General features: G+C 35.7%; 1 protein-coding gene and 1 long non-coding RNA gene across 3 annotated transcripts in view; one reads left to right on the top strand and one right to left on the bottom strand.

Annotated features, from left to right (window-relative positions):
* LOC145284458 (uncharacterized) overlaps positions 1-14,174 on the top strand; it is a 275,200-nt gene extending 261,026 nt beyond the window's left edge. For both annotated transcript variants that reach the window (XR_013868835.1, XR_013868834.1), the window contains exon 3: positions 11,783-14,174. This is a non-coding gene — a long non-coding RNA (uncharacterized LOC145284458). The remainder of the gene's footprint in view (positions 1-11,782) is intronic.
* LOC145284453 (uncharacterized) overlaps positions 1-25,353 on the bottom strand; it is a 1,345,403-nt gene that overhangs the window by 508,515 nt on the left and 811,535 nt on the right. The window lies entirely within an intron of this gene.

Genomic DNA, 25,353 nt, shown 5'->3' with positions numbered 1-25,353 from the left:
TCTCCTCTGATCTTGAGCACGTAGTACAATGGGGAAAGGAGTGGCTGGTTACTTTTAATGCATCTAAAACCAAGCTTCTCTCTTTACATCATCAACATTCTAATCCACATTTGTCATCAATTGAAATGAATGGCTCTCGTCTTCAGGAGGCCTCAAGTTTTGACAAGCTTCTGGGCTTGACCATTACTCCTGATCTTAAATGGAACACGTATATCAAATCTGTTGCCAAGGCCGCTGGAAAGATGGTGGGATCTTTCTATCGATCCGGTAGATATCTCACTGCTGATGCTATTCTCTATCTATATAAGAGCCAGGTACGTCCAAGGATGGAATACTGTTGCCACATCTGGGCAGGAGCTGCTAGAAAAGACTTGTCCTGCCTTGATAGAGTTCAAAATAGACTTCGTAGCCTCGTAGGAGATGTCCTTTTCTCCTCCTTGCAACCTCTATCTCACAGAAGAGATGTTGCGAGTTTGTCTCTGATGTATCGTTATTTTCATGGAAAGTGTTCAACTGAGCTTCAATCTATGGTCCCCCCTCGCCAAACTTTCACAAGAAACACTCGTCTAGCTGTAAACACTATCAATAATTTCCCCCACTCTTTATCTGTGCCTAAACCTAAACGTAGATTCCATGAACAAAGCTTCTTTCTTAGAACTGCACGCCTGTGGAATTGTCTTCCGTTTTCCTGCTTTCCAGCTGACTACAATATGGTTGTGTTCAAGTCTAAAGTAAATAAGTTCTTGATGAGCCGTTCCATATAAGTTATCAAATTTACCAAATTTTCATTACTAATGATTACTATATTGACCAATTTCTACTGTACACTCTTTAACCCTTATCCTTGAGTGGCCTCTTGGCCTTGATAATGTGGTGATGCCTTTGTAAAAAAAAAAAAAAAAAAAAGATACATACAGTGCCTAGCCTTCCCAAATGGTAACCCATTTGGTACTGACCAGGCTCAACGTTGCTTAACTTCGGTGATCTGGTGAGAACTGGTGTGTCAATGTGATTGTGCAGTACAAATATTTAACTATGCTGTTGCTATATTTCCCGATTACCATAAAATCACATTTTAACTGTGTATATATTTTTCTCAAATGTAAAAAGAAAACTTGTGAGATGGGGTGATCTATAGATTTAAGTTTTAAAATCAATAAATATTTATTGTTTCATTATTACTGCCAGCAGTGGAAGATTTGTTTTAAAAAAGATAAATAAAGGAATCGGTTTTGGCACAAATTTTTCCAATTCCTATACAAATTTCGATACCCTCAAAAGTTCCGATTTTTTCCGATTCTGATTAATTGTCCCAACACTAATATATGTAAGTCAGGTTCGTGAATTCTGTGATAGAAGCGTTGATTAAATTTTAAAATAAAATATGTATGAGATACGTTTAAAAGCCAAATTACAACGCATTATTATGAAAAATAAACAAATATTTATTTGTTTAAAATTAATATTTCGGAGTTATGCTCCCTCCTTAGAATTTTATACATTTTTCCTTTTTTTTTTCTTTCTTGTCATGATGTTAAGTTGAAGAGAAAAAAAAAATCAATTAGTAAAAAACCCGTGCGTTGTGTGTCTGTGGTGTTATCTTGAAATACCGGAAGAATGTGTTGGCTAACGCAATATTAAAGTCAGGGTTATGAATTTCGTGAAAGAAGTGTGGATTGAATTTTAAAATAAAATATGTTTGAGATACGTTTGAAGGTCAAATTACAACGCAATATAATGAAAAATAAAGTGGTCATAATATGAGAAATGAAAAAATAAACAGATAAATATATGTATTACTTTGAAAAATAATGCATGATTAGCAATGAAATTTTTATCAAATAAACAATCAATTAATGAATAAATATAATGTATAAAATTATTAGATTTTACATAATAGTTTTCTTAAAAATAAAGATTAAATGGAACATTAATCTTGGTACTACACGCTGCTGAAGAAGTCTTTTGTAAATATCCGCATTGATATTACCACGTATGCTGATGATATGGGCCAATTCCTGTAGATGAAATCAGTATCCACACCATCACATGACCACCACCGAACGTAACGATTTTCTTCACATATTGAGAAGATTTTTTTTTTAATCTGTTCTACGACATTCTATCAACTCCCCACAATCTTTGTTAGACACGATTCCAAATAGTAGCCTTTTACATTCAAGGTGTAAGATACCTCGTTAGAGATGCAAAGGAGTAAAAAAAAAAAAATAAATAAATAAATAAAATAAAAAATTTAATAAAAGTAATGTTTCAGAATTTTTTAGATGAGGATTAATAATTTGGATTATTTGAATCATTTTGACTACTGTTCTCATCTTGGATGCTATTTTCACAACGTTTGAACTGATGTATTTCTAAGAATAGTAATCTAAATGATGCTAACTCGTTAGCTCACAACACGTAAGCATCTATCGAGCATTTAATCCAGACAATGCTTACGATATTATCTTTCTGAATTTTTAAGATGAGGATTGATTATTCATATCATTTGGTTGGTTGGTTGTTTTTGTTTTACGGCATATCAACCCTTTTCGGGTTATTTAATGCCGAATCCAAAGATTTTGAAGAAAAATTTTTTAATAGAATATATTTGTTGTTTTCAAGTCGGTTTCTATTTAACCCATAGTTGGGACCCTAACAGGTACTACCACTCCGGGTCAGAGTGGACCTGGGAGCAATGGTAATTAAAGGGTGGCTCCACACTCCCCAAAGCCCACAAGTTGGGGCCTCACCACTGGATATAGTTTAAGGTCATATCCAGGACCCCCATTGAGGGACTTTTACCCTCTGCAGGGGGGCAGTCGGTGTATTCTAATGCCCCACCGACAGGGCCCATATCATTTGGACTATTGTTCTCATTTTGAGTGTTATTTTCACAACGTTTCGGTTGATGTAACTTCCAACCTTCTTCAGGTGCATTTTATCAAATACCTGGGTTTGACAAGATACACATGAAGGTCTGAGGTTGCATCGACTGAAACGTTGTGAAAATAACACTCAAGATGAGAACAGTAGTCTGAAAAATCCAAATAATATGAATAACAAATCCTCATCTCAAAAATTCAGAAACAAATAAGAGATGGTTTTTTTTTGAAAAGGTAGAATTACAAATGATACTCATTTTCCCAGGCCAACTTGCAAATTGAGAGTTTTACCTGATCAAATCGAAATATGCAAGTCTCATTAACACAACCCTTCAGGTAAAAAGTCCTAACACACACCTTGCTCAGGTATATCAGCCCAACTGACTGCTAGCCTTTTAATCTCCAAACTCCTACCTCAATACCAGAGAGCCAGCTCTGACTGCTCCCTTCTCCCCACACTTTCCATCTCCTGGAATTTCTCCACCCCTGAGTAGATTCTTTGTCAGTGGTCACCATTCAACCACCCAAAGATGCCTATCCACTGGAGATAACGGCCAGTGTCCAGTCAAAGGAGGTTTATCTGGAGCCCATCTAGGAACATATTTTATCAAATAGGTCAGTCCCAGCATGATTCATCATTTATTGAAGCGCTTATTTTAAACAGTAGTCCAAAGAATACAAATAATACGAAAGCTTTACGAGTTTTGAAATGGCAATAATGGCTAAAGCAGAAACAGCTGAAATATTTATGCAATGGCCAACGTTTTTTTTGTTTTCTTTTTCTTTTTTTTTTTGGTCCCCCGACAAAAAAAAAGGGTGGACCTGTAAATTCACTCTTGTCCATTCGTCTGTCCGCACTTTTCTCAATAACTACACCTTGGAAGTTTTTTTGAAATTTTGCACAAACGTTAAAGATGATATGAGTAAAAAAGTAGCAGAACGGATTTTCCGGGGGGGGGGGGACTCTGGCTGCTCTACTAGGGCTGCCTTTCAGGTTAAAATGGCTAAAATTGACACTTTTATGCTTATTAAAAAAAATTGATGCCTTAGATTTTTATAAAACTTTCTAAAAAGTTATAACTAACTGATTTCTGTATAATTTTATTTGCCTATACTTCACAATAACTCTTGAGTGTGCCCCAGAGGCTCTTTTAGAGCTAATAAAAACACTCCATTTTTGGGACTATTTTACCATATTTTCCCAAAATTTTCTGTGTATGTCTTTTTAGCAGTTTTGCATGGTGCTGAACTCAAATTTAAATATGTTAAAGCCTTGGGGACTTTTGAGGCTAAATAGGGGGAGGTGGGGCAAAGGATGGATTTCATCAGTTCTTTTTTTGCATGGTGCAGAACTCAAATTTACATATGTTAAGGCCTAAAACTGCACTGTTTGTTCATTTTTACCAGGATTTGACGTCCCTTGAGGACTTTTGGGGCTAAATGGGGGGGATAGGGTGAAATGCTGAACTTAGTCATTTTCATTATGCCTCGTTCATTGTGCACTCACAGGGGACCACATATGCTTCACTTGTTTTTTGAGAAATAAGCTGCATATGATAAACTGCACCACTAAAAAACTGCATATGATATGGCTCATCATAAAGTAAGCTGCACTACTAAAAAACAAAAAAAAATCATGGTCATTTTCCATTTCAGGTACCTGAACTGCTTTCACTACAAAAGAACATTCACAAAAACATCTGCATTTAATGCAGAAATAGAAAAAAAATCAATTTTTTTTTCTATTTGCCAAAATATTTTCTATAAAAAATTAAAATTTTAATATAATAACATCACCAACATCAATGTGCTGTTATGATGCATTACAGAATAATTCAAAGAAAAAGAAATGAATATTAGAAAAATCAATTTATTTAATATGAACAGGATCCGTGTATTGTCTGAATTATTCAATATTTTCATAATCAACTAATAAAAATTTCATCAGAATGGGAGAATTAAATTGACACTTAATAAAATGCTCCAATATTTAATATGCAAATAGAAGTTTCCCCAATAGATTATCCGCTACCGTGCTAGCAGCCAATGAGAATACAGAGAATGGGCTTTCAGATCTGAACGTAATGGAACGTTCCAGCCTTCATATGAACTGGCTTTTTAATCTACTCAGTTTGTAGCTATTCAGTTATTAGCCCATCCTTTGGATTTTTATCCTCGACCCCCAAAATCAACAGATATCAGACCATTTCTGTAATGACCTCTTCCCTGTTGATTGCGGTGTAATGCTGGTTCTATGCAGTTCTAGGTGGTCCACCCTCTCAGGCTTAAGCAAATGCTGATGACATACGCCTGTGTTACAAAGTGAATATTACTAAGCCTCACATGAACCAAGAATAAAATTCGGTAACTCTACCCACGCGTTGCTAAACTATATATCAACTATTCTAATTATTAACAACAATCAACTGGAACAATTACAAAGTGCACGTTTTGTTAGCAATTACAATGTTTAACTGCAGCTTTAAATGATAATCACATTGATAAAGCAGAAAGGAGTGGTGTACCATCGTGATAATGGACAGCCTCATACAGCAAAGATTGCTAAAAAAATCTTACACTGATTATCATTTATTCTGCAGTTTACAAAATGGTTTTATCCTTACAAAAAAAAAAAAAAAAAATGGTAGAAATTAATCTCTGTAATTTATTTTCCTAAAAATTAAAATGGTTACAAGGTTCATAAATCGCTGAACGCACATCGTTGATAATGATGGAATTTGTATTACTTGGATCCATCAGACTACTGTTCTCATCTTGAGTGTGATTTTCGGTCGATGTAACCTCCGACCTTCTTCAGGTATATCTGGTCGAACTCGGGAATGTTTCTGTCAAACTCAGGAATTTGAACGGAATTTTAAGCGGAACCTTTTATTTACTTCACGAGGGTAGCATGCTCTTGTTCCATCAGCCACGACTAGATATAGCTCCTAAGTAATTCACAATTCTAACCACTGCGTCACAGATCCTTGCATGACCCTTGGCACAGTGGTTAGAGTACTAACAACTAAGGACCTCTTGTGCTTCAGAATTTATTTTTTCTACATAGTCACTACCATTCTCAATGCACTTGTGCCAAGAATTCAATAACGCATCTCTGTTTCTGATGCATGATCAGCCCATCACAGGGGTTATTTTCTTAGAATTTCACACCATCAATATCTGCAATAGAAAGATGAAACTTTCAAGTCATGATGCATAAGTTCAATCATCATAACAATGCAATTTGCAATCCCCTCTGATCCATTCAGGCGAAATAAAAAAAATAGGAGGTATTACTTTTGGAATGACCCTCGTATATCAATAGAGCTTACGGTATAAAATAAGCAGGAATCCTGACAAAGCCTCCTGATCTTCATCCCATAAAAACCTAACTGACAGCTTCTTTTTGTTGTTCATGCAAGACAAACACATTTTATTATTTTATTTCCCCAGGGACATTTCACCGGACAATAAACCTCAAAGATCTCCAAGGATGTCAATTTGCAGAACATAAGTGCTATTCTCCTGCGTTTCTCCATTGCATCTCCCATAAGAGTCGAGTGCAGTAAATAATGGCATTTAACCTTTGGTCTGAATTGACAAGAATCCTCTTGAGGAAAAAAAAAAAGAGAAAGAGAAGAAAGCTGCTTCATCTTGAGAGCATCAAGTGTCATGGAATCGAAAAATATCAGTAAAAGGAAGAGATTGATGATAAAAAAAAAAATGGTTTTAAACATTAAGTTTTAATCTTTGCAGAATAATACTGTTGTAATGAATATGAATACATTCGGGTTCCTCCACACGAGAATATGATTGGTTGGTGTAAAGCATAAATAACGACTATAACAGCCTGGGAGAGACATTGAATGATATGCCAAAACTTTAAAGTTTAAGCATATTACCAGCTATGACTACAAAAAATCATTCAAGCAACTTACAAGATTGTATTACTGTGGCCAAGACCACTCAGCTACTTCAAACAAACATATCTCTTTCCAGGACACATACACAGAAGAAATTGTGATTGATTAGAATAAGAATAAGGTTGGTATCTTTATCTTGATTGTTATATAGGATGACTCCACCAAAATCTCACCTCTAGACTTGAAAGCCATGTTTGATTTCAGAAGAGTTTTCGATGGGTAGCTATTCTGTACAAGTCCTGGAAATGATAAGTTTTCGGTGGATAGCTGTTCGGACTTTATAATTTTGCAGGCAAAGAGCAAAAAATCTTTCTCATGGTGATACAAAAAATTATGTGCCAGAATGCTAAAAGATTCAATATTTTTATGGAGCAATTCTGATTGGTTGCTAGCAGAACGTGGCTCCATTTGATTAGTCAATCGCCAGTGTCTATATGTAGAACCTCCCAACTTTTGGTGATCAGACTTTGTCATAAATAAAACAAATATTGTAACACCACTCATAAAATCATTAATAAAATTCATAATCTTTTCTGTAATGCAACTATATTCGATACAAATAAATTTCACTATGTCTGACTTGTCCATTAAATTTCGCTCATGAAGGTCCAACAGTCTTTGTTTTATCATCGCTTAATGGTGTGCAGGCACACTTTGGCGATTCTCTCATCAATAGGTGTGAGCTTGAATTGAGTTCACATCCACCAGATTTGAATCTTCCTGGCAAAAGTGTATTGATAATGGTGGTGACTATGTAGAAAAATGCATTCACATTGACACACCGGTTCCCATATAATCACCGAAGTTAAGCAACGTTGAGCCTGGTCAGTACTAAAATGGGTGAACATTTGGGAATACAACCAGGTGCTGTATGTGCCCTCCACTTTTCTTGGTTTTGTTTCCAGTCGTCTAGCACTTCTCCTTGCCATTAGACCCAAGCAGTGCCAATTCAGGAGAGGTGGAGCTTGCACAAGCCTTGCCTCACAATCACACATAAAGCTATCCTTACCAGGGGTATCCATTGTCTATTGAGACTGAACAGAGGCATCATCATCATCATAAAAATAAATTCTAGAACACAAAAGGTTGCTTGTTTTAATGGTACTACTCCAGTCTTTGTAGTTCTTCAACTTTTTTTTTAAGTAAAAACAAAAAAAAAAAAATAGGATGCATTACTTTTGTAACGACTCGAATAGGTTACATTTTGTAAGTCTCAAAAACACATGACACACAGTAAATAATATCTACTTTGATTGTTCATACAATTCTCTATATCCCATCCATGTAACATGTCTTCTTCTTATTCTTGTTTGGACTGTGCTATTTTTCTTCTTTAGTTCGTTGTTCTCGCCTTATTATTCTGTGTACAACATTATATAGATTTTTTTTTCGCAATTCGTTTTATGTTTATGTTAGGCAAACTTGTTTTCTGTGGATTACTGTGTAAGTAAATCCAACTATTGTGTTCTTTTCACTTTCTTTCTTAAGACTATCCGCAATAAAACAACATGCAAAATGGTGAACTCGTATGTGAGAAAAAAATATATATGCATGTGGTCGCTAAAAAAAGCGAGGATATAAAATATTCAGAATTTTCACTGTTAAAAAATTTACAAGAAAATAGGAATAGTTAAATAGAGGTGTCTTCAATAAGTTTCCAGACTTTTTTGTATAGCATGTTATTGCTATACATCTTATTAGATGACTGACCAATTGTTATGATTTCAGATTCAAATGAACAGCTACAGCAGGGATTGTAACACACCCTACTAAAGCCTACTTGTCACATCTGGTGAATTTCAAAAAATGCAATCTGGATGTGATGACACTTTAGAAGAACGATATGCAATAAAATTCTGGTTTGAACTTGGAAGAAAATATCACAGAAACGTATGGAATGCTTCAGACTGCTTTTGGGCCATCTTACATGAATCAGGCATCAGTTTTTGTATGGCATAAGAGATTCAAAGAAGACAGGGAGTCTGTGAAGGATGATGACAGGTGTAGAAGGAGTAAGGAAGTTAAAACACAGAGTTGATTGGCCAAATAAAGAATATCATGGATAAGGACTGTTGTATGTCTATAGAGGCAGTAAGTGTACAATTTGATATCAGTGTGGGAACTGTACACAATTATTTACGAGGAACTGAAGACGTGGAAGATTTATGCAAAAGGTGCTTAGAGAAGATCAGACTAGTTGACCAAGATGGGCATCAAGACAGTTCTTCACCCTCCCAATAGTCTAGATCTTGCTTCCTGTGACTTTTGGTTATTCCCTAAGCTCAAGGAAAACCTAGAGGTTGTGGTTATGAGACAACTGAGGAGATAAATAGGACTTCCATGGGACCTTCCAGAAGTTGTTGAAATGCTACAAGTGCATTGCAGCCAGAGGAGATCATTTCGAACGCGACTAGAGTTTCATGTGTGTACTATCAATAAGAGTATCCATGTGAAAAAGTCTGGAAACTTATTGAAGGCACCTCGTACAGAAATGATGATAAAAGATTACAATTATTCTTTGCATATACAAATATAGAAACAAGTATGAGTAAAACAATTTTTAAAAAATTAATATATAAAGTTATTTCGTTGAATTTTCAAACTCAAACCTAAATAGCAGTGTATTGGCCAAATTGATGTTTGATTCTGACTAGCCAGTCATTTTTTAAAATTATTACTGTATGTTATTTGTTAAAAAAATTGCCTTTATCGTTTATATTCAATCTTGCATAATAATTCCTGTCATAATAAGAACTTACAAAGATTCAACGCTTGTTATCAATGCATAATTAAAATAATAGACTAAATTTGTTGCGTACATAATTAATCCAAAATTTGTTTACATTACATTTACTTTTAACATAGACATTGATTTACTTGCATTTAGAAAATGAATCAAACATGAGGGGTCCTCCTCCACAAGTAAAAAATTTACTCTCACCATGACTAATGTTTGTACAAATTTAAAAAAAAAAAAAATCCAAGGGATGGTTATTGAAAAAAGTGAATGGACGAACGCACGTAAATTACTAGGTTGGGGGACTAACAATTATTTATGAACTGGGATACAATTAATATTCATAAAATCATTGCCAACCACGGAATAAATTCATGTCAAACTAGAAAACTTCCACAGAAAAACGAATTAGAGTATAATTCCTTAAACTACATTTCAGTCTTAAAACATTACCTTCACGAATTTAGTTACTTTTTTTTTATAACATATCTTGTTCAATTCAAAAATTACTCACACCCGAGAGTATCTTACATTTCTACAAAACCATGATTTGCCAATACATAGAATATTGATGGTGCATCTGCCACTAGTCTGTTGTTCTTGGAAAGGGTCCAAAAGAGAGCGTCTAACCTAATAGTACATCCCGCACTATCAACCAAATTCCAACCTCTGTCCCATCGCTGAAATGTTGCATCCCTGTGCCTTTTTTACAAGTATCTTAATTGAATGTGCTCCGACGAACTCAAAGCACCAGTATTCCTTCGACGTACATACTCATGACTAACCCGGCAAGCAGAAAAATCCCACCCCTACATTGTAAAGATCCCTAGATTCCGGAAAGCCTTTTACTCTAATCGTTTCTTCCCTCGAACTGCTAGAATTTGGAATTCCATTCCGGGTCGCTGAATGTACCAACATGAAGTTCAAGTATCAGATATCTTGTTGCTCAACTCCCTACATAGCATCCCTATAGATTTCGTTCAAAATAATAGCCTCTTACATCCATGTGGCACTCTGCTTTGTTTGGGGGTAAAATAATAAAAACGTGTGCTTGTGTCTTTCAATCGTAGGCATGTCTATTTTCTTCCTGAGATTTGCGTGAATGTCTCTGCTGTTGAGCAGTCGACTCTGAAAATTGTTGGCCTTTCTTTCTCATCAAATCTTTCTTGGAGTCCATATTTTAGATCCATTACTCTTTTTGCTTCTCGTAACGTATGTTCTTTATATCGTTCTAAACAGTTTCTCACACCTGAAACTATTCTTTATCTCTACAAACGTATCATCAGACCATATATAGAATATTGTTGTTATATTTGGGATGGTGAATCTCTGTTATGCTATTTGGGAATTCTTAATAAGGTGCAGGAACGCATCGGCAGTTTAATTAGCCCCATCCTATCTTCTTATTTTGCAACATCTTTCTAACAGAGGTGATGTTGCTAGTCTCAGTGTGTTCTTCATAATTGTTTGAACTATTCCCAGCTTCTTTTGTTCAGCTCGTTTGATGCATTGATCTAACGGTCTCCATCAATTCACTAGTTTTATACCTCACTGTAATACAGCTTCTTATTCAAGTAACTTCTTTCCAAGAACTGCACATCTGTGGAATTCTCGTCCTGCTGACTGTTTTCCCCTTCTTTTAACTGTTGGTCTTTTCTAGAGCGATTTCCATATAACTCATTAGAGTATAAAATTTATACCAATCAATATTTTGTAATCATGCTCCAAAAATTAAACATATCATAATTTTATATTCTTCTAAGTTATAAAATATGAGTTCTGTTAGAAGTCTTAATTATTAACAAATTATATTTGCAGTTTTCTTAACGATTTGGAATGCTTCATTTTTTTTTTAATATTTAGAGAATTGAGGTGGGATATTTTTGTCTCATTAAGATATATAAACTTCAGTTAAAACATTTAACTCACAAAAGTGAAAATACAGACGCCCGGGCAACGCCAGTTGACTGCAGCTAGTTAGTTATATAGAAACTGCTTCAGGAAATTTATAATGGACTGCTACCAAAAATTACCACTGAAGAATCAGAAAAATAAAAGTAATCAGCTTAGTAATGCATTAGTTTTTTTGTTTTTTTTTGTTTTTGCTTTTTTTTTTCTGTTGTTTGTTTTTTTACAGAATTATTTTCCTTTTTATTTCCTTGATTGGTAGGTGGGGGGTAATTGTTCAATCACTCTCTTCCTACTATATTTATTCATTTATTTTATTTCATTTTCAGAATAAACGTTCCATGCACAGGTGGGAAGTTGTCTCCCTTGATTACGAGATAAGATCATAGCCAGACTCACTGTCGGTGGGAGGAGATATAAGCGATCATTGACTAACAAGAATGAAGACAGAAGAAAAAAAAAAAAAAACACAGAATTTACCCAATGGAGGCGTGGAAAGTAAGAAAATTGGTTAACAGATGGCAGGGACATCCGATCGTTTCCGATACAAAAAAAAAAAAAAAAAAAAAGCGTAGGCATCCTTTTGCCTCCATGACAACTTTGTTTTTACTACTTGCAAGCTGTTAGTAGCGAGATCAGCCGCCGCCTTTTTTTTTGTATTTTGCTTTTACTCAATTCCATCAGCGATTAAATCCGTTCAATCTAAATTAACCAAAAGAAAAAAAAAAAAAATTCTTATCTGCTAGTTAATCTGCACAAAAAAAAAGTTATGCTTTAACCAACATTATGCATTAACTATGGCCGATTTTGTCTGTGAAAAATAACTACCAATCACATCTTCAGTATTACTAACGATTAGATCTTTATTAGCAACTTCAGATAACTAACGATTAGATGCCTGTCTATTTGTCAGCAGGACACACATACGTAAGTCTCTAATAAATGAGGAGATAGTGTCTATGTAGAAGAGGAGACGCCTGACGAGATTCCTAATGTTTATATAATTTTGCTTATAAACATGTCTAAACATGTTTTTTTAAGTTCATGCTATAAATACATTTGAACTTATTTTAAAGTTAATGAGTTCTTATTCTTCTAATGAGTCAGGATGGAAAATATTTTTTTAAATGACATAATTATTATATGATTGTTTCTGTGCTACGAAACAGGTGCTGTCAAGAATTAAACATTTTAAGGAAAAAAAGCGTAAGATGAACAGCATCTTGACATTTGGAATATAGACTTTTTATCATTTATATATCTATAAAAGTGAGAATGTGTGTGTGAGGACACTTCTCAACCTATATACTCAACGGATTTTTTATCTACAGACTTGAAATTTGGTATATAGGATATTCAAACATATGGAAAACTTTTTCATCAGTTTTTATCTGGAAAAAACGGGCTATTTAGAGGTCTAAATTTTCTGTTTACTATTTCATGAATGCACATGCGTCAATGGTTCACATGACAGATTCATTATGTTAAGAACGAGTAGGTTTGAAAACACCTTTTAAAGATTGTGTCAAGCTGGCGTAATGGTTATCGTACTTGACTCACTGTCTTTAGGTTTTGGTTTGGCTTTCAGCTCGAGTATCTTTTCTTTCCTTACAAAAAGTGAACTGTTTAGAAAAAACAATACTTGGCTCAGATTCTGTATGAATTAAAATATATTTATGCATATTTTACGACTGGGCAACGCCGGATACATCTTCTAGTATATATTTATATATATCAAATTTTAGTCATTCAATAAATTAAAAAATTTATGACGTGAAATGGTTAAATTTCAAATCAAAAGATTTTTATTATTCTATATGAGACAAAGAATACATTTGAAATATTATAACTCCTTATCCTATAGGATTTCGATGTCTACCATCTCTTCAGAGGAGAAAATATTAGCAAATATTTATAATGGTTTACATCTAATAATATATAAGTTACGAAAATATTTGTTGAAATTAAATTATATAATTACTAGTGATGGGATGATTTCAATATTTTTCCCAATTCTGATACAATTACCGATTTCGATTTTAGATTCTTAATTTATTTAACTATAAAGTTAGTTTTTTTTTCCGATTACCATAAAAACACATGTTTAATAGGCATATTTTTTTCAAACGTAAAAACACACTTGTGTGTGTGGTGGGGGAGGGGGTGATCTATCGGTTTTAGTTCTACTGGTAATTTAAAATCAATAAATGTTTATGACTTTATTATAACTACCAGTAGTGAAAGATTTTGTTTTAAACAAAATTAAATAAAAAAGATAATTAAAGGAATCGTTTTTGGCGTCGGAAAATAGGCACACATTTTCCGATTCTGATACCGGCAAAAGTTCCGATTTTTTTGATTCCCAATTCCGATTCCAATAATCGTTCCAACACTAATAATTACAAACAGCAGACGTCTTCACTCCATTCATTATCTTAATAATAATAATAACGTGTATATTTAAACGGTAATTTTTCCTTTAAAAATGTGTTTAGAAGCAACTTCTCCTCTCACTTTACTTTTTAATAAACTTTGTAATAAACTAATGCGAAAGACAATGAATCATTTTCAAGCGGACAAAAAAAATGTACATCAACTTGAAAAATTTATTAAAAACTCAATTAACAGGCAATGTATATCTTTTTTCTCATACAGCTCTGACTAAACGTTTTGCAACACCACCAAAAATCAATTTTTGCTCTATCATATTAGAATAATAATTAAAAGCATTATATATATATATATATATATATATATATATATATATAAGGTGCGTCCAATAAGTTTCCAGACTTTTTTTGTACAGCATTTAAAATTGTCATAGATTCTTGAAAATTCAGTATGTTGTTGCTATACATATTGTGAGATGAGTGACCATTTTTTTATGATTTCAGTTTTAAATGACCAGTCACAGCATGAATTGGAATACAACCTACTAAAGCCGGATTGTCATGGTGGTGAATTTGAAAAATACAATATGAATGTAAGGAGATTTTAGAAGAACGATATGCAATAAAATTCTATTTTAAACTTGGTGAAAATGCCAAAGAAAAGTGTAGTATACTTCAGATTGCTTTTAGACCATCTTGCATGAATCGAGCATCAGTTTTTGTGTAGTATAAGAGATTCGAGGAAAGCAGAGAGTCTGTGAGAGATGATGAGGTGTGGAAAGAGTAAGGAAGTCAAAACACAAGAGCTGATTGGCCAAATAAAGAATTTCATAGATAAGGACAGTCGTGTGTCTATAGAGACAATAAGTGCACAGTTTGATATCAGTGTGGGAACTGTACACACAATTATTCACGAGAAACTGAAGATGTGGAAGATTTGTGTGAAGTTTGTCCCAATGGTGCTCAGAGGAGATCACAGACTATTTGACCAAGATGGATATCAAGACAGTTCCACATCCTCCCTATAGTTCAGATCTTGCTCCCTGTTACTTTGTTATTCTCTAAGCTCAAGGAAAACCTTAGAAGCCGTCATTATGAGACAACTGAGGAAAGAGGCTGTGATGAGGATCCTTAACATGCTCACACAAGAGGACTTCCAGAGGTTGTTGAAACAGTACAACAAGCATTGCAACTGGAGAAGATTACTTTGAAGGGGACTAGAATTTCATGTTTGTACTATCAATAAAAGTGCCCATATGAAAAAAGTCAGGAAACTTATTGAAGGAACTACGTGCTTTATACATTTGGATTTTTATAAATTTAATACTTAAGGTGCCTTTGTTTATTCTTTAATTAGAGTTTTATTTGTTTTGGTTTTTCTCAACTAGAGGTAAATTCACCAGGGAGTTAACAATTATATAGTCGGGGTAAATAATTTAAGTATATGGTAATTTTGAAATAATTATTTCTTTTCAGATTGTGTCACATCTAAAAAAAACGTATATACCTGGATTCATATGTCAAACATGGCTTTGACTTCGTTGTTGTGGATAAGGTGGAGAAGCCTCAGTGTTTTATATGAATCAGGTTTCTCAAGTTTAGTAGCAACAAAGACAAAAGCCAGAAACCGCCTGAAAGCCAATGATGACGAGAGTAGCATTGACAGAAATGGCTCTTCACATAAACTGATTGACTCAATGAATCAACACTGATCCCAATGATAATGCTTCTGGTGTTTTTGTTCATTATTTTTTGTGTTATACAAATTAACTTCATAATTTTCTATTTAGAAAACGTTTCATTTTCTTTATTTTCATGATACGAATATCTAATACTATTTTTATGCAAAACCTAAAGTTCTAAAAAAAAAAAAAAAAAAAAAAGATTCTTCTTGGTCTTCTCGTTTTTCTGTCACTTTATGATGGCTATGAATTTTTTGTTGGGAGTAAGGGGGGTAACTAGATAAATACATAAAGCCGAGGCGTCAATGATAGAGAGAAGGTTAGGAATAGCTGTTCTAACCGGTAGAAGGTATGTGATTTTTTTTAGGGGTTTTGTTCATTTATTTCTAAATTGCAGCAAATTTTTCATTAATTAATCTTTGCATGAAGAGTTAATATAAATGATATTTTTTGCAGATTCCGATACAATTACTGATTCCGATTCTTTGAAAAATCTCTAAATATTTAGTTATGGTCTTTTTTCGCTTTTTCTAATTCTCAGATTACTCTAAAAACGCATGTAATACGAGCATATATTTTCGCAAATGTAAAAATACATTTGCGTGTAGCGGAAAGGTTGATCTTTAGATTTTAGTTTTGCTCATGGTTTAATATCAATATTTATTATAATATAATATTTATTGATATTATTATATTATTATTATTAGTACGAGCAATGGAAATTTAAGTTTTCACCTCTTCCCTACCATTATTTCTTAAATGCAACATAATTTTAAAAGTAATGTAAAATTTATAATTTTATTCCAAATTCAATTTTTATCACATGTTTGCACTAAACTTACTTGATTTCAATAGTTTGTGTATATTGCCTTTGCAGAAACAGCAAATTATTTATATAGTTATTTATGTATGTATTTAGCTATCCACCATACCATAGCCCTTAAGCCCCTGGAGAGGCATAGGCCATCTACAACTTTTTGTAGATGTTTTTGTAACAAGGAGTTCTTTTTACAGGGTGAGGATGCTGGCCTCACACCTAGCCTTTCCAGAAGATACATACAGCGCCTCGCCTTCCCAAATGGTCACCCATCTGGTACTGGCCAGGCTCAACGTTGCTTAACTTCAGTGATCTGGCGAGAACAGATGTGTCAACGTGATTGTGTTGTACAGTCTACAAGCTTATATTAAAAATAAAAAGTAAATTCTATGGTCGGCAGGATAAAGGTTAAAAAAACAAACAAAACAAAAAAAAAAACAATCGTTGATAGCATTGAAGAATAAGCAAAAATATTTTCCAATTTTAATCAAACTAGCGGGCTTCCCGGCGTTGCTTGTTCATAAGATACGCTTAAATATAATATTTTAATTCATGCAGATTAAGTATTTATTATGATAGAGAGTATTCTCTATCGATTGTTATATTAAACCTAATATATAGTAGTGAGACCAAAACTATATGTATATTTAATTATTTTTTTTACTATAATAATTAAATACCTACAGACACTAGTGTTTCATCCTTTCGGGATTCTTCAGTGCAGGGTGTCACGATTACTACCAGTCGAACGATTCGAACCCCGCGACATGAGACATCTCTGGCTCGATTAGCGGAGGCCGTATCCATTCGGCTACCATTAACCGTGTGAAATAGCGTTGAATTTTAAACATTTTAATTTAAATGTTCATTACGTCAGACAGACAGTGATCAAATCGTTATACGATGATCTACGCATAAGAGCTAAATTGACCGACTTTTAATTCAATATATATTAAATATATATATATATATATATATATATATATATATATATATATATATATATATATATATATGTGACTTTGTTTCTATCAGCTAGAATCGAAACCAAAGCATACAATTCTCCCCCCTGCCATACGCATTATATATCTTTATTTTTTTTACCTTTAGTGAATATAGAACATTACAGTTTGTTTTGGCAGACAAAGACGAATCGTCCGACTTACTTCATCAGATATTCTGTTTTCAGAACATTCGTCTGTGTCTGCCAAAACAAACTGTAATGTTCTATATTCACTAAAGGTAAAAAAAAATAAATAAATAAAGATTACATTTAGCTCTACTTCAGTAATGAGCACTTTTTGATCTTTTTTTTTTTTTTTTTGACTATCTTACATTGGATTTTACCTTGGATGATATATATGTATATATATTATATAAAATTTCACCTGTCATCCCTTTTTAAAAGCTGGAATCAGCCGATTGTAGAAGACAAAATGCAAGCAAGTAAGGTCCACAGAGTTTTATAATTATATAGATTCATGTATCCCCCCCCCAAAAAAAAATGAGTTCGTATTTTTACAATTCCAATTAATTGCCCCAACACTAGTTAATATTATAATTAATATTGGGACAATTAATAAGAATCTAGAACCGAAAAAAGATCAGAATTGGGGAAGAGTGGATATCGGAATCAGTATAAAAAAATTTTGTGTCTATTTTCCGATGCTAAAAACGATTCTTTTGTCTTTTTCACTTGATTTTGTTTGGATCAAAATCTTCTCACTACCGATACTATTGAGAATAAAATAAATATTGATTTTAAATAAACAGTAAAACTAAAATCGATACATCATGCTCCACAAATGTATGTTTACGCTTGAGATCTGTACATTTAACATGTGTCTTTACAATAATCAGGAATAAATAACAGCTCTGCTGGTGAATATTTAGAGGTGTATAAAGAATCAGAATTGGAAGTGGTAATTGTATCGGAATCGGGAAAAACATTGGAATCGTCTCATCACTGCTCCTTATGGACAATTTAGTTTCCCTGGCCAGGAGAGAAAGAGAGAGAGTTTGCAAGAACTGATTTGCATATGATTAGAATGTGAAATCACTAGCTTGCCAGTGAGACGTTTTAAATTTAGAACAAGAGTACAACGTAATTTCTACAAGAAAACAAAATGGCAGAAAATAATTCTTTCAATCAATTCTTAAGCAATTCTCATTCGGATTTCAGTGGATTTGAAGGATTTGTCCAAGTCGAGCATTTCAGCCAATTTTAACAAATTAATTCTGAATCGGCTTCACATTAACATGCAACAGTTTAATCAGTGCAGTTGAAGTTCAACATTGTAAACACACGCATATCCAGGGGGGAGGGGGGATAATTGATGTTTCTTCATTATTAGAATGAAAATCGAAATATTGAATTTCAAGTAAAACCAATCTATTTGTCACGTCGCAGTAATGAACATATCCAAAATTTATGAAAAACTATGACGTAGCAAATTAAAGCAATTTTCAAAAACGGTTAGCAAAAATTGAATTCTGCTAAATTGGCTTAAGATTTTCAAAGTTTTCAGAAAATAATTACCCCCGTTTGTTACAATTCAAACTCTCTTGTTTGTTTTTAGAAATGAATTGTGTTTTATTGTGTGGGGGGGGGACTATAAACACTGCAATAAGTGTTTTTTTATTTATTGTATTTATTTGCTTCCCCACCAAAGCAAATTAGGCACAAGGCCATTTTTAATGTGGGGTAAAAACCAGCTCCCCTAAAAGTAGGCAAAAAGGAGCCACTCTGGTTACCAAAAATAATAATTGTCCCAGTATAGAAGGTTTCTCCTCCATTGACTGGTGCAAATTATCTTAAGTGCAGCATCTGCAGAACAGATACTAAACTTTGATCCCGGCCTGATTTTTGCAAACTTTACACATCTACATTTCCTTTTATTTTTTATTCTCTAAATCATTTTTCATTCCATATATAAAAAAACAAACTTTATAACAGTTTTATTTTAAATAGGAATCACCACTTATCAAGGCACGGGGGTCACTCGAGGATAAGGGTTAAAGAGTGCGTAGTGGTATAAAGGACAATATCATAGTAATCGTTAGAAGTGTAAATTTGGTAAAGTTGGATTACTTAAAGGGAACGGCTCATCAAGAACTTGTTCACATTGGACTTGAAAACGGCCATATTGTAGTCATCTGGAAAGCAGGTAAACGGACGGCAGTACCACAGGTGTGCAATTGTAAGAAAGAAGCTTTGTTCATGGAATCTATGTTTAGGTTTAGACACAGATAAAGAGTGGGGGAAATTATTGATAGCGTTTTCAGCTAAACGAGTGTTTCTCGTAAATGTTTGGTGAGGCGGGACCATAGATTGGAACTCAGATGAGCACTTGCCATGAAAATAATGAAAGCAGAGACAGGCTCGCAACATTTTTTCTGCGAGAAAGAGGTTACAGGGAAGAGAAAAGGGCATACCACTATTTTGAACTCTGTCAAGGCAGGATAAGTCCTTTCTAGCAGCTCCTGCCCATATGACAACAGTACTCCATCTTTGGATGTGTTCCGAAATGGTGTTTGCGTCCTATTTATTATTTACTTCTTCTACTTCTTAAAAGTTTCCGTTGCGAATCGTTCTCTTTTACATTTTCTTGTTACTATCTTTTTACAATTGCTTTTACGAGTACGGGTCTGCGTGTTATAAATAATAAAGATTTACAATAAGTGTTATAATAATAAAGATTTATATGGGTGTGTGTATGCTCTTAGTTCTTGCCTTGAAAGGTCTTGATGTGTACGTGCAAATACATAATTGTACATACCTGCTTGCCTTGTCCAGCGGATGCCGTCTTCTGGTCGCTGGTCTCTATCTCATGGGGAGTGGTCACTGCTGCAGACAGATGCATCGATAACACAAGATGGATTTGAAGCTTCAATTCTTTTATTAAAGGCAAGCCTTATGTCGAAACCAGGTTGTCGTGGAGGGACCCTAATCTCCCCGTCTGCATTCTCTGCAGTCCAAAACCAACTCTCAGCCAATCTGGTCATTGACCGGAAGACTAGGACCACAATTCAGTGTCACCCCTAATTTCCAGTGCACGTCACCCCTAATTTCCGGTGCATCTAACCTAGGTCATTAAAGGTGACTGAGTTAGATGGCTGTCAAATCTAACCTTCTGTGACCCTGCTAAATCACTGATGGGAAACCCAAAATGCTTATATAACTTCTATTTATAAAAACTACCTATATAGCATTTAAGCTGGGATTCCCAATACTACAAATGTACCTGGCTCTTATATAGATAGAGAACTGCATTAGCAGTGAGATATCTAAAAAATCGATAGAAGGATCCTATCATTTTTTCAGTGAGCTTGGCAACAGTGTTTTGAGGAACATACATTTGTTTTTAAAGAGTAGTTTAGTGGACTTCCATTATTCACCAAAACAAGTGTAAGACGTACTATGCAAAAAATAATAATAATAATAATAATAAATAAAATCCTTTGAGTGCGAATAAACTACATATTTTGGTTTGGAAATGATACCTAATGATTATATATATATATAGGATGAGCCAAAAGTAGGTGGACAGTAAGAAAGAATATTTGTCATGGATACGGTAAATGGTTTGTCTTTTTGGAGCTGGAGTACTAAATGTTTCAACCCATTTTCTCCTTGCTGTCAACCTACTTTTTAGCTCATTCAGTGTGTGCGTGCGTGTGTGTGTATATATATATATATATATATATATATATATATATATATATATATGATAGATATTCTTCTATTAGTGAGTGATATTTTCCTGCAAGAGACAAGCCAAATTCTTTCTCAACACGAAACACATGAAGAATATGCATTCTTCATATCTGTGAACATTAAAATCTGAGGAAAGCGTGAATGGAAAAGCAAATTGAATTTTTCCCCCAAGATATTTCTACCAATTAATTAGAAGGTAAAAAAAAAAAACTCAAGTAAAAAGTAGATATTATTAGCATAACAAACAATTAAAAAAGTATTTTGTCAATTATAATTTTCTTTAAAAGCTGTCAAGAACGCATCGCAAAAAATGAGAAAAAAAAAAAAAGAAATTAAAAAAAAAACAAGAAAAAAGAAAATATCAAAAATGTATAAGCCACAAATATTTCAAACACAATGCAACAAATTGAATTGCATAAGAAAAAGTATGGAAGCCAAGCGAAGAAATAATTAAACTGATGTCTTCCTTCAAGTATCGGTTTCTTTCTTGTGCCATCTCTTTCCTTTTAATCACGACAGATGTATCGTTTAAACGCAGCTGTAAAAGTAAAGAAAAACCAAACTCGTTTTTCAATTAATCTGTATTAATTCTAATTATATCCAATTATTCTATCGTTAATCTTCATCTCATGTAACTTTCTATTTATAGAATTTAGAAAACAATATGGAATGGTCAAATTTTCTGTTGTAATTGTATACAGGGATGCCGCATACTCTTAAACATGTGCATTTGTAATGGTTGGAGTGCACTACCCCAAAACTTAATGCTTTTTTTTACTAAAAATATTTTATTTATATATTCATTTAAAGGCTTACACATCCAATCCATCTAATCATTCACCTATCTAGTCCATTACATATGTGTACAATCGTCTGTCTCTACAATTAAGTGCACATATCTGTATCGTCAACCTATCCAGTCAACTCCATCTATACATATTTATCTATCTAGACCGGTCTGTCCATATCTTTCTGCATATCTAACCTGATTTTTCCATATCTATCTTCTTATCCAGCCTGGTCCGTCCAAATTCATCTGCCTATCTAGTTCGGTCTGTCCAAATTCATCAGCCTATCCAGCCCGATCCGTCCAAATTCATCTGCCTATCCAGCCCGATCCGTCCAAATTCATCTGCCTATCCAGCCCGATACGTCCAAATTCATCAGCCTATCTAGCCCGATCTGTCCAAATTCATCTGCCTATCTAGTTCGGTCCGTCCAAATTCATCTGCCTATCTAGCCCAATCCATCCAAATTCATCTGCCTATCCAGCCCGATCCGTCCAAATTCATCAGCCTATCTAGCCCGATCCGTCCGAATTCATCTGCCTATCTAGTTCGGTCTATCCAAATTCATCTGCCTATCCAGCCCAATCCGTCCAAATTCATCTGCCTATCCAGCCCAATCCGTCCAAATTCATCTGCCTATCCAGCCCGATCCGTCCAAATTCATCTGTCTATCCAGCCCGATCCGTCGAAATTCATCTGCCTATCCAGCCCGATCCGTCCAAATTCATCTGCCTATCTAGCCCGATCCGTCCAAATTCATCTGCCTATCCAGCCCGATCCGTCCAAATTCATCTGCCTATCCAGCCCGATCCGTCCAAATTCATCTGCCTATCCAGCCCGATCCGTCCAAATTCATCTGCCTATCAGGCCCGATCCGTCCAAATTCATCTGGCTATCTAGTTCGGTCTGTCCAAATTCATCTGCCTATCTAGCCCGATCCGTCCGAATTCATCTGCCTATCCAGCCCGATCCGTCCAAATTCATCTGCCTATCTAGTTCGGTCCGTCCAAATTCATCTGCCTATCTAGCCCGATCCATCAAAATTCATCTGCCTATCTAGTTCGGTCTGTCCAAATTCATCTGCCTATCCAGCCCGATCCGTCCAAATTCATCTGCCTATCCAGCCCGATCCGTCCAAATTCATCTGCCTATCTAGCCCGATCCGTCCGAATTCATCTGCCTATCCAGCCCGATCCGTCCAAATTCATCTGCCTATCTAGTTCGGTCTGTCCAAATTCATCTGCCTATCTAGCCCGATCCGTCCAAATTCATCTGCCTATCTAGTTCGGTCCGTCCAAATTCATCTGCCTATCTAGTTCGGTCCGTCCAAATTCATCTGCCTATCTAGCCCGATCCATCAAAATTCATCTGCCTATCTAGTTCGGTCTGTCCAAATTCATCTGCCTATCCAGCCCGATCCGTCCAAATTCATCTGCCTATCCAGCCCGATCCGTCCAAATTCATCTGCCTATCTAGCCCGATCCGTCCAAATTCATCTGCCTATCCAGCCCGATCCGTCCAAATTCATCTGCCTATCTAGTTCGGTCTGTCCAAATTCATCTGCCTATCCAGCCCGATCCGTCCAAATTCATCTGCCTATCTAGTTCGGTCTGTCCAAATTCATCTGCCTATCTAGCCCGATCCATCCAAATTCATCTGCCTATCTAGTTCGGTCTGTCCAAATTCATCTGCCTATCCAGCCCGATCCGTCCAAATTCATCTGCCTATCCAGCCCGATCCGTCCAAATTCATCTGCCTATCCAGCCCGATCCGTCCAAATTCATCTGCCTATCCAACCCGATCCGTCCGAATTCATCTGCCTATCCAGCCCGATCCGTCCAAATTCATCTGCCTATCTAGTTCGGTCTGTCCAAATTCATCTGCCTATCTAGCCCGATCCGTCCAAATTCATCTGCCTATCCAGCCCGATATGTCCAAATTCATCTGCCTATCCAGCCCGATCCGTCCAAATTCATCTGCCTATCCAGCCCGATCCGTCCAAATTCATCTGCCTATCCAGCCCGATCCGTCCAAATTCATCAGCCTATCTAGCCCGATCCGTCCAAATTCATCTGCCTATCTAGTTCGGTCCGTCCAAATTCATCTGCCTATCTAGCCCAATCCATCCAAATTCATCTGCCTATCCAGCCCGATCCGTCCAAATTCATCAGCCTATCTAGCCCGATCCGTCCGAATTCATCTGCCTATCTAGTTCGGTCTGTCCAAATTCATCTGCCTATCTAGCCCAATCCGTCCAAATTCATCTGCCTATCCAGCCCAATCCGTCCAAATTCATCTGCCTATCCAGCCCGATCCGTCCAAATTCATCTGCCTATCTAGTTCGGTCTGTCAAAATTCATCTGCCTATCTAGTTCGGTCTGTCCAAATTCATCTGCCTATCCAGCCCGATCCGTCCAAATTCATCTGCCTATCCAGCCCGATCCATCCAAATTCATCTGCCTATCCAGCCCGATCCATCCAAATTCATCTGCCTATCTAGCCCGATCCGTCCAAATTCATCTGCCTATCCAGCCCGATCCGTCCAAATTCATCTGCCTATCTAGTTCGGTCTGTCCAAATTCATCTGCCTATCTAGCCCAATCCGTCCAAATTCATCTGCCTATCCAGCCCGATCCGTCCGAATTCATCTGCCTATCCAGCCCGATCCGTCCAAATTCATCTGCCTATCTAGTTCGGTCCGTCCAAATTCATCTGCCTATCTAGCCCGATCCATCAAAATTCATCTGCCTATCTAGTTTGGTCTGTCCAAATTCATCTGCCTATCCAGCCCGATCCGTCCAAATTCATCTGCCTATCCAGCCCGATCCGTCCAAATTCATCTGCCTATCTAGCCCGATCCGTCTGAATTCATCTGCCTATCTAGTTCGGTCTATCCAAATTCATCTGCCTATCTAGCCCAATCCGTCCAAATTCATCTGCCTATCCAGCCCAATCCGTCCAAATTCATCTGCCTATCCAGCCCAATCCGTCCAAATTCATCTGCCTATCCAGCCCGATCCGTCCAAATTCATCTGCCTATCCAGCCCGATCCGTCCAAATTCATCTGCCTATCCAGCCCGATCCGTCCAAATTCATCTGCCTATCCAGCCCGATCCGTCCAAATTCATCTGCCTATCTAGTTCGGTCTGTCCAAATTCATCTGCCTATCTAGCCCAATCCGTCCAAATTCATCTGCCTATCCAGCCCGATCCGTCCAAATTCATCTGCCTATCCAGCCCGATCCGTCCAAATTCATCTGCCTATCCAGCCCGATCCGTCCAAATTCATCTGCCTATCCAGCCCGATCCGTCCAAATTCATCTGCCTATCTAGTTCGGTCTGTCCAAATTCATCTGCCTATCTAGCCCAATCCGTCCAAATTCATCTGCCTATCCAGCCCGATCCGTCCAAATTCATCTGCCTATCCAGCCCGATCCGTCCAAATTCATCTGCCTATCTAGTTCGGTCCGTCCAAATTCATCTGCCTATCTAGCCCGATCCATCCAA

Source organism: Euprymna scolopes, chromosome 9, assembly GCF_053919585.1.
Source record: "Euprymna scolopes isolate OS-2025 chromosome 9, ASM5391958v1, whole genome shotgun sequence".
NCBI lineage: Eukaryota > Metazoa > Mollusca > Cephalopoda > Sepiida > Sepiolidae > Euprymna > Euprymna scolopes.
Note: the sequence above shows the minus strand (reverse complement) of the source record. Positions and strands in the feature narration are given on the sequence as shown.